Source organism: Pan troglodytes, chromosome 20 (genome assembly GCF_028858775.2).
Source record: "Pan troglodytes isolate AG18354 chromosome 20, NHGRI_mPanTro3-v2.0_pri, whole genome shotgun sequence".
Lineage (NCBI taxonomy): Eukaryota > Metazoa > Chordata > Mammalia > Primates > Hominidae > Pan > Pan troglodytes.
The window spans coordinates 23,681,324-23,697,841 of NC_072418.2; the positions used below are offsets into that span (position 1 = coordinate 23,681,324).

At 48.7% G+C, this 16,518-nt stretch overlaps 1 pseudogene; it reads right to left on the minus strand.

The window, feature by feature from the left end:
- Window positions 1-2,785: 2,785 nt before the first annotated feature.
- On the minus strand, window positions 2,786-10,623 carry LOC134807009 (uncharacterized; annotated as a pseudogene).
- Window positions 10,624-16,518: the final 5,895 nt, after the last annotated feature.

Sequence of the window (16,518 nt, forward strand, 5' to 3'; positions counted from 1 at the left end):
TACAATAGACAGGAAATTAATTGGCTGTGTGTTTAAGGTGGTCACTGGAGTTGGAGGACAACCAGGATACCCAGGCCAGTTTCCCTATGTAGACTCTTGGCTTAATGTGGCACAAACTCACCCCAAGTGGCTACAGCCCTGCCTATGATATTGCAAGGCATTAGTGGCTTGGGGCAGCCCAACCAAAGGAAGCAGAGGAACCTAAAGTCCCTAGCATCTCCCAGGAAAAGGAATCCCCAAAGCCTCAGCTGAAACCAGTTCTTCAGGCCCCACCTGAGGAAATGGAATGTCTGCCCCCCATATGTGCCAGTCTGCCTGTTTTTGGCAAGAATACACAGGAGGCAGAGTTGGGAGCATCTGAAGAGTCGGGCTCGGAGGAAAGTGAGGCTCAGTCTCCCCACCAAGTGGAACAGAAGCCCCCATTAGAAAAAAACAAAGAAGATGGAAAGGGTGATGCAGCTAGGCACCTCTGCTCTGGCCAACCATGGGCTTTGCAGATGCCACTTTGAGAGACCAGGACACAAGTTTTTGATGACCAGGGGCAGATAGAAGGTGGTCCTAGGCATTATGTTCATCAGCCTTTCTCCACTACTGATCTCTTAAATTGGAAACAGCACACACCCTCCTATACAGAAAAGCCTCAGGCTCTCATTGATTTGGTGAATTCTATTATTATGACACATAATCCAACCTGGCCAGATTGTCAACAATTTTTGCTAACTTTATTTCATACAGAGGAGCATAGGAGAGTTAATCAGGCAGCTCTCAGCTGGTTAGAAAAGGAAGTCCCAGAGGCCACCCCTAACCCATGCCAGTTCGCTGAGGAGCAATACCCAAATGATGACCCTAACTGGGACCCAAATGAGGCAAGGGACATTGAACAGCTGCAGCTATATAAAAGGGCACTCCTGAATGGGATAAAAGCAGGAGGAAGGAAAGCAATGAATATGAGTAAAATATCAGAAGTGCACTGAAAGCCCAAGTGCATTCAATGAAAGGCTTTGTGAGGTATATAGGCTGTACACTCCAATTATTCCAGAGGCTCCTGAAAACCAAAATATGACAAATATGACCTTTGTCAGTCAAGCACAGGGAGACATAAGACAAAAGCTTCAGAGGCTGGAAGGCTTTGCTGGGGAAAATATTAGTGAACTCATGGAAATAGCAAACAAATTATACATAAACTGGGAGGAAGAGGCAGAGAGAAAGGAAGAAAGAACAAACAGAAGTAGGAACAAGGAGACAGCTTAATTTATAGCTGCTGCACTAGCAGAAAGTAACCCTGGATTTGCTAGAAGGCATGGCCAAGGCAGAGGCTGAGGAAGGAAGCAAACAAGACTGGGAGAAGAAAGCTGGACCTGGTTGGACAGGAACCAATGTGCAAGGTGCAGGCAAATGGGCCACTGGAAAGATGAGTGCCCTGGATAGGAAAAGGATGGAAATGATGGTGAATGGTCTAACATCTGAGTGCAGCATTTGGTTGCTAGTCATGGCACCTCAAAGGCAGATCCCGATCTGATCGGCTTAGCAGGGGCCAAGAATTTTGAGGACTGAGACAGACTGGGCTCCATCTTTTTAGGGGAGCCTATGGTCTCTATGGAAGTAGGGGGTGGTTAATGGATTTTTTGGTCAATACTGGTGCTGATTTCTCTGTGGTAACTCACCCAATTAGCCCCCCCTAAAAATAACTGTGCTACTATCGTAGCGGCTTCCAGGGCCAAAGAAAAGAGACCTTTTTGCAAATCCAGGAGATGTGTTATTGGAGAACAGGAGGTGCAGCACGACTTTCTATATATGCCAAATTGCCCAGTGCCCTTGTTAGGAAGGGACTTACTCCAGAAGCTGCAGGCACAAATTTCCTTTACACCTAATAGGAATATGACCCAGAGATAGGGAAGCCAAAGGCAATGGTATTGACTCTAATTGCCCCAAGGGCTGAGGAATGGTGGCTCTAAGAACTGTGTACAGGAGGCTGCCAGAGCCAGACCTACACAATATGCAGGTAATACGGGGTAATATGTGGGTAATATGCGGGGGCTGAGGACAACCCCCCTGGACTTGCTCTAAACAGACCCCAATGGTAGTAGAGCTTAACCCTCATGCTGCCCCAGTACAAGTCCATCAATACCCACTACCCTGAGAGGCAATTGATAGAATAACAAAGCATCTAAATTGGCTTTATATGCATGGGATTATAGCAAAATGCAAGTCCTCATGGAATACTCCTCTGTTACCCGTGCACAAACCAAATGGGGAATACAGGCCAGTGCAGGATCTCTGGGCAGTAAACAAAGCTGCTGTCACTATTCATGCCATAGTGCCCAACCCATATACAATGCTGGGACAGATTCATGCTGATGCCACTTGGTTCATGTGTCTGGACTTAAAAGATGCCTTCTTTTGTTTGAGGCTTGCTCCTCAAAGTCAGCCTGTATTTGCTATCCAGTGGGGGAAATCACAATATACCTGGACAAGGCTGCCACAAGGGTTTGAGAATTCTACCATTTTTGAGGAGGCCTTGGCTACAGATCTTGAGGCTTTTTTTCCACCTAGTGACAATTGTGTGCTATTATAATACATTGATGACTTGTTATTCACTGCCCCCACGAGGGAGGAATGCTTCCAAGGAACAGAGAGGCTTCTTCACCTGCTATGTGAAGCTGGCTGTAAAGTGTCCAAAGACAAGGCACAAGTCTGTTTTTGAGAGGTTGGATATCTAGGATTCATGGTATCCCAAGGCCAGTGCAGGCTTGGAAGTGCATGCAAGAAGGCTGTATGTGCATTATCAACCCCAGTTACAAGGCAGCAGGGAATTTCTAGGCATGGCGGGATTCTGCTGAATCTGGATTCCAAACTTCTCCCTTATAGCAAGGCCCTTATATGAGGCTACCAAAGGTGGGTAAAGAGAGCCCCTCCTATGGGAAAAGGAAAAGGAAAAGGCCTTCAAGGGTATAAAGGAAGCTCTCATCCAGGCCCCAGCACTAGGATTGCCAGATATAAAAAAGCCCTTCTTTTTGTATGTGGATGAATGAAAGGGAATGGCAGTTGGAGTCTTAACTCAGTTGTTGGGCTCTTGGCACTGGCTGGTACCATACTTATCCAAAAGACTGGACTTGGTGGCCTTAGATTGGCCCTACTGCCTCAGGGCATTGGCAGCTACCACGACCCTTATAGAAGATGCCAACAAGCTAGCCCTAGGTCAGAAGTTAATAATTCAGGTGCCACACACTGTAGTCACCTTAATGGAGCAAAGAGAACATCGTTGGCTGTCCAACTCTAGAATGCTGAAGTATCAAGGGCTTCTGTGTGCAAATCCCTAGACAACATTAAGACTGTAAATACCTTGAACCCAGCTACCCTGCAGCCTGTGGAAGAACCTGATTGGAAGGATGGTGAGTTACCTCACTGCTAGCAGGACCTTCCCCACTGTTGCATAAATACAGTGGGCAAAGTGTTCTCAAGCCAGGAAGATCTCAGAGATACCCCCTTGGAGAGCCCAGATGTTGAATACTTCACTGATGGTAGCAGTTTCATAACACATGGGGTGTGATATGGAGGATATGCAGTAGTGACACAACACTTGGTGGTCGAGGCTCAAGCCTTACCTTCTGGGACTTCTACTAGGAAGGCTGAATTAATAACATTAACTAGAGCACTTTTATTGGCCAAGGGGAAGAAAGTAAATATATATACTTCTCAAAATATGCTTTTGCAACTCTGCACACCCATGGGGTGACATACAAAGAGAGAGGACTTTAGACTATGAGAAAAAAGAAATAAAAAATAAAAAGGAAATTCTACAATTATTAGAAGCCTTATGGGCTCCAGAGAAGGTGGCTGCCATTCATTGCAGAGGACACCAAATTGGGAAAAGCTATAAGGTTCAGGGCAACAGAAAGGTGGACCCAGAGGCTAGGCAGGCAGCAATGAGCAAGGCTTTACCTGTAAAAAGAACTCTAGCAATGCCTCTCCTTATAGAGCCCCCTTTGCCAGAGGTACCCAATTACTCTTCAAGTGAAAAAGCTTGGTTTAGGCAGGAAACAGGGAAGTATATTAAAAGTGGATGGTGGCTGTTCTCTGATGGGAGGCTAGCCATCCCAGAGACAATAGCCCCAAGGTTTGTGAAGCAGATCCATCAAGGAACACACATTGGAAGGATGGCCCTAGAGACTGATAGGTTGACACTTCTATGTGCCACGGCTCTCTGCAAACACCTGTGCTGTTTATGAACAATGTATGTCTATCCTGTGCCCTGAATAATCCAAAATAAGAACCCACTCAACCCCCAGGAATTCAGGAAATGGGAGCTGTGCCTTTTGAGAACCTGCTTGTAGACTTTACCGAGTTGCCTCAAGCAGAATGTTACTGGTATATGCTAGTGTCTGTTCGCACCTTCTCCAGGTGGGTTGAGGCCTTCCCTAACAGAACTGAAAAGGCATGAGAGGTGACAAAGCTGCTACTAAAAGACATATAGCAAGGTTTGGATAGCCTTTAACCATAGGATCAGACAATGGTCCTGCATTTGTGGCAGAAGTAGTACAACAGTTGACTCAACATTTTTTTTTTTTGTATTTATTGATCATTCTTGGGTGTTTCTTGGAGAGGGGGATGTGGCAGGGTCATAGGATAATAGTGGAGAGAAGGTCAGCAGATAAACACGTGAACAAAGGTCTCTGGTTTTCCTAGGCAGAGGTCCCTGCGGCCTTCCGCAGTGTTTGTGTCCCTGGGTACTTCAGATTAGGGAGTGGTGATGACTCTTAACGAGCATGCTGTCTTCAAGCATCTGTTTAACAAAGCACATCTTGCACCGCCCTTAATCCATTTAACCCTGAGTTGACACAGCACATGTTTCAGAAAGCACGGGGTTGGGGGTAAGGTCATAGATTAACAGCATCCCAAGGCAGAAGAATTTTTCTTAGTACAGAACAAAATGGAGTCTCCTATGTCTAATTCTTTCTACACAGACACAGTAATAATCTGATCTCTCTTTCTTTTCCCCACATTTCCCCCTTTTCTTTTCAACAAAACCGCCATTGTCATCATGGCCCATTCTCGATGGTTGCTGTCTCTTCGGAGCTGTTGGGTACACCTGCAGAAAGGCTGTTGCTTCACACTTGGAAGATTGCACAGCAGCCAGGCAGAGGTGCTCCTCACTTCCCAGATGGGGTGGCGGCCGGGCAGAGGCACTCCTCACATCCCAGATGATGGGCGGCTGGGCAGAGGCGCTCCTCACCTCCCAGACGGGGTGGCTGGGCAGAGGTGCTCCTCACTTCCCAGACGGGGCGGCCAGGCAGAGGTGCTCCTCACTTCCCAGACGGGGCAGCTGGGCAGAGGCGCTCCACACTTCCCAGACGGGGTGGCCAGGCAGAGGCGCTCCTCACTTCCCAGACAGGGCAGCCGGGCAGAGGTGCTCCTCACTTCCCAGATGAGGTGGCCAGGCAGAGGCGCTCCTCACTTCCTAGACAGGGTGGCAGCCGGGCAGAGGTGCTCCTCACATCCCAGACAATGGGCGGCCGGGCAGAGGTGCTCCTCACTTCCCAGATGGGGCGGCCAGGCAGAGGCACTCCCCACTTCCCAGACAGGGTGGCCGGGCAGAGGCGCTCCTCACTTCCCAGATGGGGTGGCTGCTGGGCAGAGGCACTCCTCGCCTCTCAGACGGGGCGGCCAGGCAGAGGCACTCCTCAGTTCCCAGACAGGGCAGCCAGGCAGAGGCACTCCTCACATCCCAGATGGGGCGGCCAGGCAGAGGCACTCCTCACTTCCCAGACAGGGTGGCAGCTGGGCAGAGGCACTCCTCACATCCCAGACGGGGCAGCAGCCGGGCAGAGGCACTCCTCACATCCCAGACGGGGTGGCCGGGCAGAGGCGCTCCTCACTTCCCAGACGATGGGCAGCCGGGCAGTGGCGCTCCTCACTTCCCAGATGATGGGCGGCTGGGCAGAGGTGCTCCTCACTTCCTAGACGGGGCGGCCAAGCAGAGGCGCTCCTCACCTCCCAGATGAAAGGCGGCCGGGGAGAGGCTCTCCTCACATCCCAGACGATGGGCGGCCGGGCAGAGGTGCTCCTCACCCCCCAGACGGGGTGGCCGGGCAGAGGCGCTCCTCACTTCCCAGACAGGGCGGCCAGCCAGAGGCGCTCCTCACATCCCAGACGGGGCGGTTGGGCAGAGGTGCTCCTCACTTCCCAGATGATGGGCGGCCAGGCAGAGGTGCTCCTCACTTCCCAGACGGGGCGGCCGGGCAGAGACGCTCCTCACCTCCCAGACAGGGTGGCCGGGCAGAGGCGCTCCTCACTTCCTAGATGGGGCGGCCAAGCAGAGGTACTCCTCACCTCCCAGATGAAGGGCAGCCGGGGAGAGGCTCTCCTCACATCCCAGACGATGGGCGGCTGGGCAGAGGTGCTACTCACTTCCCAGACGGGGCAGTTGCCAGGCAGAGGCGCTCCTCACCTCTCAGACAGGGCAGCCAGGCAGAGGCGCTCCTCAGTTCCCAGACAGCACGGCCAGGCAGAGGCACTCCTCACCTCCCAGATGGGGTGGCGGCCGGGCAGAGGCGCTCCTCACATCCCAGATGGGGCGGCCGGGCAGAGGCGCTCCCCACTTCCCAGATGGGGTGGCGGCCGGGCAGAGGCACTTCTCACATCCCAGATGGGGCGGCTGGGCAGAGGTGCTCCTCACTTCCCAGATGATGGACGGCTGGGCAGAGGCGCTCCTCACCTCCCAGACGGGGTGGCCGGGCAGAGGCGCTCCTCACTTCCCAGACGGGGTGGCCAGGCAGACGCACTCCTCACTTCCCAGACGGGGTGGCAGCCAGGCAGAGGTGCTCCTCACTTTGTAGACAGGATGGCCGCTGGGCAGAGATGCTCCTCACCTCCCAGACAGGGTGGCGGCCGGGCAGAGGCACTCCTCACCTCCCAGACGGGGCGGCCGGGCAGAGGGGCTCCTCACATCCCAGACGATGGGCGGCCAGACAGAGATGCTCCTCACTTCCTAGACAGGGTGGCCGCCGGGCAGAGGCTGTAATCTTAGCACTTTGGGAGGCCAAGGCAGGTGGCTGGGAGGTGGAGGTTGTAGCGAGCCGAGATTACGCCACTGCACTCCAGCCTGGGCAATATTGAGCATTGATTGAGCGAGACTCCGTCTGCAATCCCAGCACCTCGGGAGGCCGAGGCGGGCAGATCACTCGAGCTCAGGAGCTGGAGACCAGCCCGGCCAACACGGCGAAACCCTATCTCCACCAAAAATACAAAAACCAGTCAGGTGTGGCGGCGCATGCCTGCAATCCCAGGCACTGGGCAGGCCGAGGCAGGAGAATCACGGGAGCCCGAGGCAGGGAGGTTGCAGCGAGCCGAGATCACGGCAGTACAGTCCAGCCTCAGCAACGGAGGGAGACCATAGAAAGAAAGAAAGGAAGGAAGGAAGGAAGGAAGGAAGGAAGGAAGGAGAGAGAGAGAGAAAAGAAAGAAAGAAAGAAAGAAAGAAAGAAAGAAAGAAAGAAAGAGAAAGAAAGAGAGAGAGAGAAAGAAAGAAAGGAAGGAAGGAAGGAAGGCAGGCAGGCAGGTGACTCAACTTTTAAAGATCAAATGGAAACTGCACACAGCTTACTGACCACAGAGTTCAGAGAAGGTGGAATGGATAAACTGGACACTCAAACAGCTACTAAAATAGTTTTGCCAGGAAACTCACTTATGATGGGATCAGGTCTTGCCCGTGGTCCTCCTCCAGGTCAGGTGTATGCCTAGAAAACAAACTGGATATTCGCCCTATGAAATATTGTTCAGAAGGCCACCCCCAATCATTAATCCAATTAGAGGGGATTTAAAGGAGTTAGGAGAGCTAACCCTTAGAAGACAGATTTAGGCTTTGGGAGTGGCAATGCAGGAGGTGCAAGGCTGGGTAAAGGAAAGGATACCTATAAGTCTAACAGACCCAGTGCATCCACATAAGCTGGGAGACTCTGTCTGGGTTAAAGGTGGAATCCAACAACGCTGGGGCCCTTATAGGATGGGCCCTATATTGTGATCATGTCTGGTCCCACTGTTGTTAAAGTTGCAGGTGTCACACCTTGGATTCACCATAGCCAGCTACAGCCAGTGGCAGCAGTAACTCTCAATGACAATCAGTGGATTAGCCAACAAGACCCAGATTGCCCCACCCGAATGGTCCTATGGTGAAACCCAACTACCAGTAAGAAGGACAACTGCCCTGCTCTGACCACTCTGGAGGCTGGTCAGTCTACACACGGCTGAAGCTTGAGGATCCTGCAAGCTCTGCTCTAGTCACATCCAGGAAGCTGACTAGTCTACACATAGCCAAAGCTAAGAGGACCATCTCTGGATAAGTAAATGTGGATACAATTTATAAGCCTAGTTATAATCCTGTCAATACTGATTGTTCTGTTGTTATGTTATTACTGCAAATGCTTCAAATGTCTATACCCAGAGGAAGGTTTGCCATGCCCATGTGTAGTGTAAGCATGTTTCTATTACATACACTAATGTTGTTACCATTTCTGCATATACTAAAAGAGGAACTCTTAGGATATCCAGTTTATGATTAAAATAAAAGAATTAGAAGAAGCATAATCACAAAAATAGACACAAATATCAAAAAGGATGTGGTCATAGGAGACTGGAAAGATAATGAATGGCCTACTGAAAGAATCATTAAATTCTATGGGATGGCTACCTGGGTGCAAGATGGGTCATGGGGGTACCATACCCCCATCTGTATGCTCAAGCACATCATAAGGTTGCAGGAAGTCCTTGAAATCATAACCAATAAAACATCAAGGGCACTAGATTTATTGGCAATACAAGCAACACAAATGAGGAATGCTATGTATCAAAATAGATTGGCTTTAGATTACCTCTTAGCCTTGGAAGGAGGAGTATGTGGAAAATTTAATTTAACCAACTGTTGCCTAGAAATCAATGATAATGGCTGAGCTCTCATGGAAATCACAGCTACAATGTGCAAGTTGGCCCATGTTCCAGTTCAGACTCGGTTCAGTTGGTCCCTGGATTCCTTGTTTGGAGGATGGTTCTTAGCCTTTCGAGGATTCAAAACCCTCATTAGTGGGTTCTTACTTATTCTTGGCATCTGCCTCATCCTCCCTTGCCTTTTACCCCTGTTTATTAGGAGCATTCAGTCAACTACGGAGGCAATAGTGGCCTGACACACTATCGTGCAGTTGGTGGTATTTACCAGATATCAGCTGCTGCCGATAGAAGAAGAAGCCCATCTCCACGAAAAGGTGGCAAACAGTAGTGCTTCCTATTAACACCTCTGTTATAAAAAGCACCAAAAAGGGGAATGGAACAGGAATTGAAAGAAATTAAAGTGTGTAAGCAGAAACTCAGTTGTATATAAGAAAACCTAACTCCTCCTGAGAAAGAGAAAGAGCTGGAGTCCTTTAAAAACTAACTGCCTGTTTTTCTGTGGCTAGTGAGCTTTATCTCTCCTGCCTTCCAAGGCATTGTGAAGACTTTGTTTTCCTAGCTGTGCAGCTGCTAGGTCACTAGACAGATACACTCAAGTTGCAAAACATGTTTTTCCTTGAAAAGTAAGAAATGATGTAATGCATGTCTCAATTGAATGATTGTCTTTGTTTCTCACTTCTGTAGTATGCTTCCCCCTGCACAGATCTCCCCCCACTCCACCCCCATGAAATGCTTAAAAGGTAACTTAACTCTTTGTTCGGGGCTCAGTCCTTTGGATGTTAATCCGACTGGGCCAGTGCACCTAAATAATTATAAATATCCTCCTGAATCCCATCGGTCTCTCTGATTCCTTAAAAATCCCACAACATGGGTATATACCCAAAGAAATATAAATTATTCCACCATAAAGACATATGCACTCTGGGAAGTGAGGAGTGCCTCTGCCTGGCCGCCGCCCCATCTGGGAAGTGAGGAGAGCCTCTGCCTGGCCGCCGCCCCATCTGGGAAGTGAGGAGCACCTCTGCCTGGCTGCCCACTGTCTGGGATGTGAGGAGCCCGTCTGCCTGGCTGCCCCATTTGGGAAGTGAGGAGAGCCTCAGCCCAGCCGCCAACTGACTGGTATGTGAGGAGCACCTCTGCCTGGCTTCTGCCCTGTCTGGGAAGTGAGGAGCACCTTGGCCTGGCCACCGCCCTGACTGGGAAGTGAGGAGCACCTCTGCCCAGCTGCCCACCGTCTGGGAAGTGAGGAGTGCCTCTGCCCGGCTGCTGCCCCATCTGGGAAGTGAGGAGAACCTCTGCCTGGCTGCTGCCTTGTTTAGGAAGTGAGGAGCACCTCGGCCTGGACGCCTCCCTGACTGGGATGGCAGGAGCATCTCTGCCTGGCCGCCAGTGTGACTGGGAAGTGAGGAACGCCTCTGCCCAGCTGCCCACAGCCTGGGAAGTGAGGAGCACCTCTGCCCAGCAGCCCACCATCTGGGAGGTGAGGAGCGCCTCTGCCCAGCTGCCGCCCCATCTGGGAAGTGAAGAGCTCCTCTGCCTGGCCGCTGCCCTGTCTGGGAAGTGAGGAGCGCCTCTGCCCGGCTGCCCACCATCCCCCCGATCTGGGAAGTGAGGAGTGCCTCTGCCCAGCTGCCCACCATCTGGGAACTGAGAAGCGCCTCTGCCCAGCTGCAGCCCCAACATCTGGCAAGTGAGGAGCACCTCTGCCTGGCCACTGCCCTGTCTGGGAAGTGAGGACGGCCTCTGCACAGCTGCCACCTCATCTGGGAAGTGAGGAGTGCCTCTGTCAGCCCCTGCATTGTCTGGGATGTGAGGAGCACCTCTGCCAGCCTCCGCCCTGTCTGGGAAGTGAGGAGCGCCTCTACCCACCCCCGCCCTGTCTGGGAAGGGAGGACTGTCTGGGAAGTGAGGACTGCCTCTGCCCAGCTGCCTCCCCATCTGGGATGTGAGGAGCACCTCTGCCCGGCGACTGTGCAACCTTCTGAGTGTGAAGTGACAACCTTCTGTGTGATCTTTTCTGTCTTCCCCAAGTTTGCATTTTTGACATTAAAGTTTACTTTTTAATTAAAAGTTTAAAATTGGGAAACATTAAAAAAAAGACATGTGCACATGCATGTTCATTTCACCCCTGTCCACAATAACAAAGACATGGAATAAACCTAATTGCCTGTTAATAGTAGACTAGATTGAAAAAATATGATGTGGTAGCACGAGGTGGCTCACATTTGTAATTCCAGCACTTTAGGAGATCAAGGCAGGTGGACTGCCTTAGCTCAAGAGTTCAAGACCAGCCTGGGCCGAGTGTAGTGGCTCACGCCTGTAATCCCAACACTTCGGGAGGCCAAGACGGGTGGATCACGAGGTCAGGGGATCGAGACCATCCTGGCCAACATGGTAAAACCTCATTTCTACTAATAATACAAAAATTAGCTGAGCATGGTGCACATACCTGTTACCCCACCTACTCAGGAGGCTGAGGCAGGAGAATTGATTGAACCAGAGAGTCAGAGGTTGCAGTGAGCCAAGATCGTGCCACTGCACTGCAGCCTGGTGACAGAGCAAGACTCTGTCTCAAAAAATAAAATAAAATAAAATAAAACACCAGCCTGGGCAACATGGCAAAACTGTATCTCTACAAATAATACAAAAAAGAAAAATTAGGCATGATGTTGTGTGCCTATAGTCCCAGTTACTTAATGGGCTGAGGTAGGATTCCTTGAGCCTTGAGCCTTGGATGTTAAGGCTGAAGTGAGCCAAGATTGCACCACTGCACTCCAGCCTGTGTGACAGAGTGAGACACTCTTCAAAAAATAAAATAAAGATTTAGTAAAAACAAAATATGGTACACAAAAATCGTGGAAGACTACGTGACCATATAAAAACAACACAAAGCCAGGCACCATGGCTCATGCCTCTAATCCCAGCACTTTGGGAGGCTGAGGTGGGTGGATAACTTGAGATCAGAAGTTCAAGGCCAGGCTGGTCAACACGCTAAAACCCTGTCTCTACTAAAAATACAAAAAGTTAGCTGGGCATCATGGCAGGCGCCTATAATCCCAGCTACTCAGGAGGCTGAGGCAGGAGAATCGCTTGAACTTGGGAGGTGGAGGTTGCAGTGAGCCAAGATCATGCCAATGCACTCCAGCCTGAGTGACAGAGTAAGAATTCATCTTAAAAAAACAAGCAAACAAACAAAACACACCAAGATTAAGTCCTTCGCAGCAACATAGATGGAGCTGGAGACCATTACTGTTAGAAAACTGATGCAAAAACAGAAAACCAAATGCATGTGATTATTTATAAGTAAGAGCTAAATAATAACACATGGACACAAGGAAGGAACAGTCACTGAGGCCTGGTTGGGGATGAAGGATAAAAGGACAAAGAGGATCAGAAAAAATACCTGTTTGGTGCTATGCTTAGGACCTCGGTGACAAAATAATCTACAACAAACCCCCATGAAACAATTTTACCTATATAACAAACCTGCACGTGTATGCCTGAACCAAAAAGAAAAGTTAAGAAAAGAAAAACCCATGAGTGCAGAAGAGCGCAGTGTAACTGGAAAGAATTGTTTGTTCTACAGATAGTGGTCCCAGTGGGGCTGTACTCTGATTTATTTCTGTGTCCATGTAGGCAGATGAGATTATGAACAGGTGCTCCATAATGCTAGGTAGATGGAGAAAACAGGATGCTGTGGCAGATTCAGTGTCTGGGGTGGGGATATGCCAGGAGACTTGTAGACACTTTTGTGGCTTTTTGGCAAGAAACACTAGGATCAAAAATGCTGTGGTGAAGTTCCTGATGGTGTTGCCTAGTCCCAGGAGGACTGTGAACACATTAATGTCCAGTAGGTTTGTTTGTGAGTGGGTGGGAATGCTGGGGTGACAGCTGTGAGACAAGGGGGTCTGTCATTAGAGGTCCTTTCCTCTGAGTTTTCATTTTCTCTCACCCTGGGAGGAGACCTGGAATCACAGAACAACAGGTAGTGTGACAGCCTGTGTACAGGAGAGCAGAGCCTCCCATTTCCAGACGCCCAGAGTTCCATTTGAGGTCAGGCCTCTGTGATATCTTTCTTCTGGCACCAAATCTGTAGAGTTTGCTGAACAAGCAATTCTCTAACACCAACTCAATGTCTAACACTTGAATTCTGACACCACCCAGAGTCAGCACAGACTCTGATTCAGGGCTCAGTTCCACAACATTGTCCTCATTGCAGATGCCAGTCACAAACCCCATAGGCCCATCTATGTGTCTGAGATACTGTTTAAAAATTGGGGACTCCCGAGCCCTTTCTCAAGTTCAATTATCTGATCAACCTACTCACAGAACTCAGAAAAACACTGTAGTTATGTTTACCAGTTTATTATAAAACATACAACTGAAGAAAAGTCCAATGGAAGACATGTATAGGACAAAAAAAGAGGTGGAAAGCTGAAACACATACATAACCCTGGTAAATAGGGTAAATAGCTGTGATTAATAAAATTCTTCATCCTTTGTGTTCTCCAGGAATAGTTTATAGAAAGAAACACTCTTCCTATTATGACTTAAGATGGTGCTCTTTTTTCTTATTTATTACAGAGCCAGACACAGACTCTGCCAGAGGTACACAGCCTCCATTTTGAATAGGGGCTGAGTAAAATAAGGCTGAGACCTACCGGGCTGCATTTCCAGATGGTTAGGCATTCTAAGCCACAAGATGAGATAGGAGGTCAGCACAAGATACAGGTCAAAAAGCTGGCTTGCAGTAAAGAAGCGGGATAAAAGCCACCAAAACCAAGATGGTGATGAGAGTGACCTCTGGTCATCCTCACTGCTACACTCCCACCAGTCCCATGATAGTTTACAAATGCCATGAAAACATCAGGAAGTTACACCATAAAGATCTAAAAAGGAGAGGCATAATCCACCTTTTATTTAACATATAATTAAAAATTAACCATAAAAATGTGCAACCAGCCTAAGGAGAAAGCCATTTCTTTTATTTCTTTACTTCCTTAATAAATTTGCTTTCACCTTACTCTACGACTCGCCCTGAATTCTCTCTTGAGCAAGATCCAAGAAGAAACTGGAAATTTAGTATCTTATTGCAAGCTAGATTGAGGCTGGAGAAATGGGGGATGGGTCCCAAGACCCTGCCTGGGACACAGGTGAAAAAGGCAGCAGAAAATCAGTTCCCCGTGGAGTGTGAAAATAATTAAGTGGCAGGAAATTAGAGTGAGGTGTCTCTAGTCCCTGGGTTCCTACTTCAAAAAAACAAACACAAAAATCTAACTCAGGTGCATTATTTTTAATTACCACATTCAGAGAAACAAAATTCAGGCTTCAGCAACTATAAACTGCCAATTAAGTTCTGATTACTTAATCAGGAATTTTTCACCTTTAATGTACAAATTAAGACACCATGTAAAAAAAAAAAGACATCACGTGGCTGGGTGCGGTGGCTCACGCCTGTAATCCCAGCACTTTGGGAGGCCGAGGCAGGTGGATCACGAGGTCAAGAGATCATGACGATCCTGGCCAACATGGTGAAATCCCATTTCTACTAAAAAATGCAAAAATTAGCTGGGCGTGGTGGCTTGCACCTGTAGTCCCAGCTACTTGGGGGGCTGAGGCAGGAGAATCTCTTGATCCTGGGAGGCAGCGGTTGCAGTGAGCTGAAATCGCACCACTGCATGCTAGCCTGGGCGACGGAGCAAGACTCCATCAAAAAAAAAAAAAAAAAAAAAGAAAACAAAACAAAAAAGGCTGGGCACAGTGTAACTGTACCTAACCAATTACTAAACTTGGTTTTCTTCATCATGCATTTTATAAAAGACTTTCCTTCAAGTCTCTCCCATAGACCACAAACTACAAACCATAGCTGGGTGCACTACAATTCTAGAACCACTCTTTGATTAAGTTATTTAATATTTTTGCAGTAACTCCCATAAATTTTTAATAGGAGAAAATAGGAACTGGGACCCCCGCAGACCAAAGTTCTTCCTATTTATGAACCACATCCCAAGTTAGGATTCTCCCCTGATGACCCTCCCGTGGTCCCTGCACAATCTGAGAGAGATGCAGGGCCACGGGTGCAGAGCTGCCCAGAGAGGGCACCAGGCCAGGGCACAGTCACTGCACAGGGAAAAGACAGGACACCCAGGGCGCTGGCTGTCGGCACAGCCACCATATTATGGCTGAAGGGGACTGAGGCTGAGATGGGCCAGGAGAACTCGGGTGCAGATTGTGGAGCTGACTGCTGGGAGGCCTAAGTCCTACCACGACCACTTCCCACTGGTTCCAACCAGCCCCTTCCGCTCTCTCAGGATGTCGGACCCAGTACTCACCATTTCTAGGCTTCCAGGGCGTCCCGTTTTAGCTGTGGATCTCCCAATACCTGCAGGTCACAGGGCTACAGAGGCTGGGCCTCTAGGAGCAGAAGACACAGAGCAGTGAAAATGAGACCTGGAGCTCCAGCTGCAGCAAGAGACAAAGGACTCCCCACATCCCAGAAGCCATCCTCTCCACTCCAGCTGCGCCTGATTGGACAGTTCCCAGCCCAGCGTTGCTGATTGGATAATGTTTAAAACCCCACCCTCTCAGGCCTTGACTGACAGAAGATGTGATTAGATGCTGGGTTGAATGAAGAAAGAGTGACAGCCTAGGCTGCAGCCTTTTCAGGCAGGGCTTACTGTCAGAGATGAGCTAGGCCCACCTTAGAGGGTATTTGCATTCAACCTTGTGTATAAGGTCATATGCTTTTGTAAATAATGTATCATAAATCCTCTGAAATAAAATTTTGAATTTTCTAGTAGCCAAACTTTAAAAAGAAACAAGGGGCTGGGCGTGGTGGCTCCTGCCTGTAATCCCAATGTTAGGGTGAAGCAGGCAAATCATGAGGTCAAGAGATTGAGACCATCCTGGCCAACATGGTGAAACCCCGTCTCTACTAAAAAGAATACAAAAATTAGCTGGGTGTGGTGGTGCACCCCTGTAGTCCCAGATACTTGGGAGGCTGAGGCAGGAGAATCACTTGAACTTGGGTGGCAGAGGTTGCAGTGAGCCAAGCTCGCACCACTGCATGCCAGCCTAGGCAACAAGAGCAAAACCTCATCTCAAAAAAAAAAAAACAAAAAAGACAATTGAATAACATTTTTGTATAAATATTTACATAGCCCATCAGGTATCAGAAATGTACACAAAGTTTTGATTGTCTTCTCAGGATTATATATTTGACCAAAAAAAAAGGTCCTAACCCATTTTAGTAATCTATAATAGTAACCAAACACACAGACACAAACACCCACACACACACTTCATTTATTAACTTAGATTATTTTTTATCTCTTCTGTGATGAGTAATTAAATGCAATGTTTTTGATAGAAGAAGTTTTTTTTTTTTCCTTTCTGATCTTGGTTATTTCTTTACTTCTGCTGGGTTTGGGTTTGGTTTGTTTTTGTTTCTCAAGTTCCTTGAGATGTGACCTTAGATTGTCTATTTGTGCTCTTTCAGATTTTTTGATGTAGGCATTTAAGGCTATGTACTTTCCACTTAGCATCACCTTTGCCGTATCCCAGATGTTTTGATAGGTT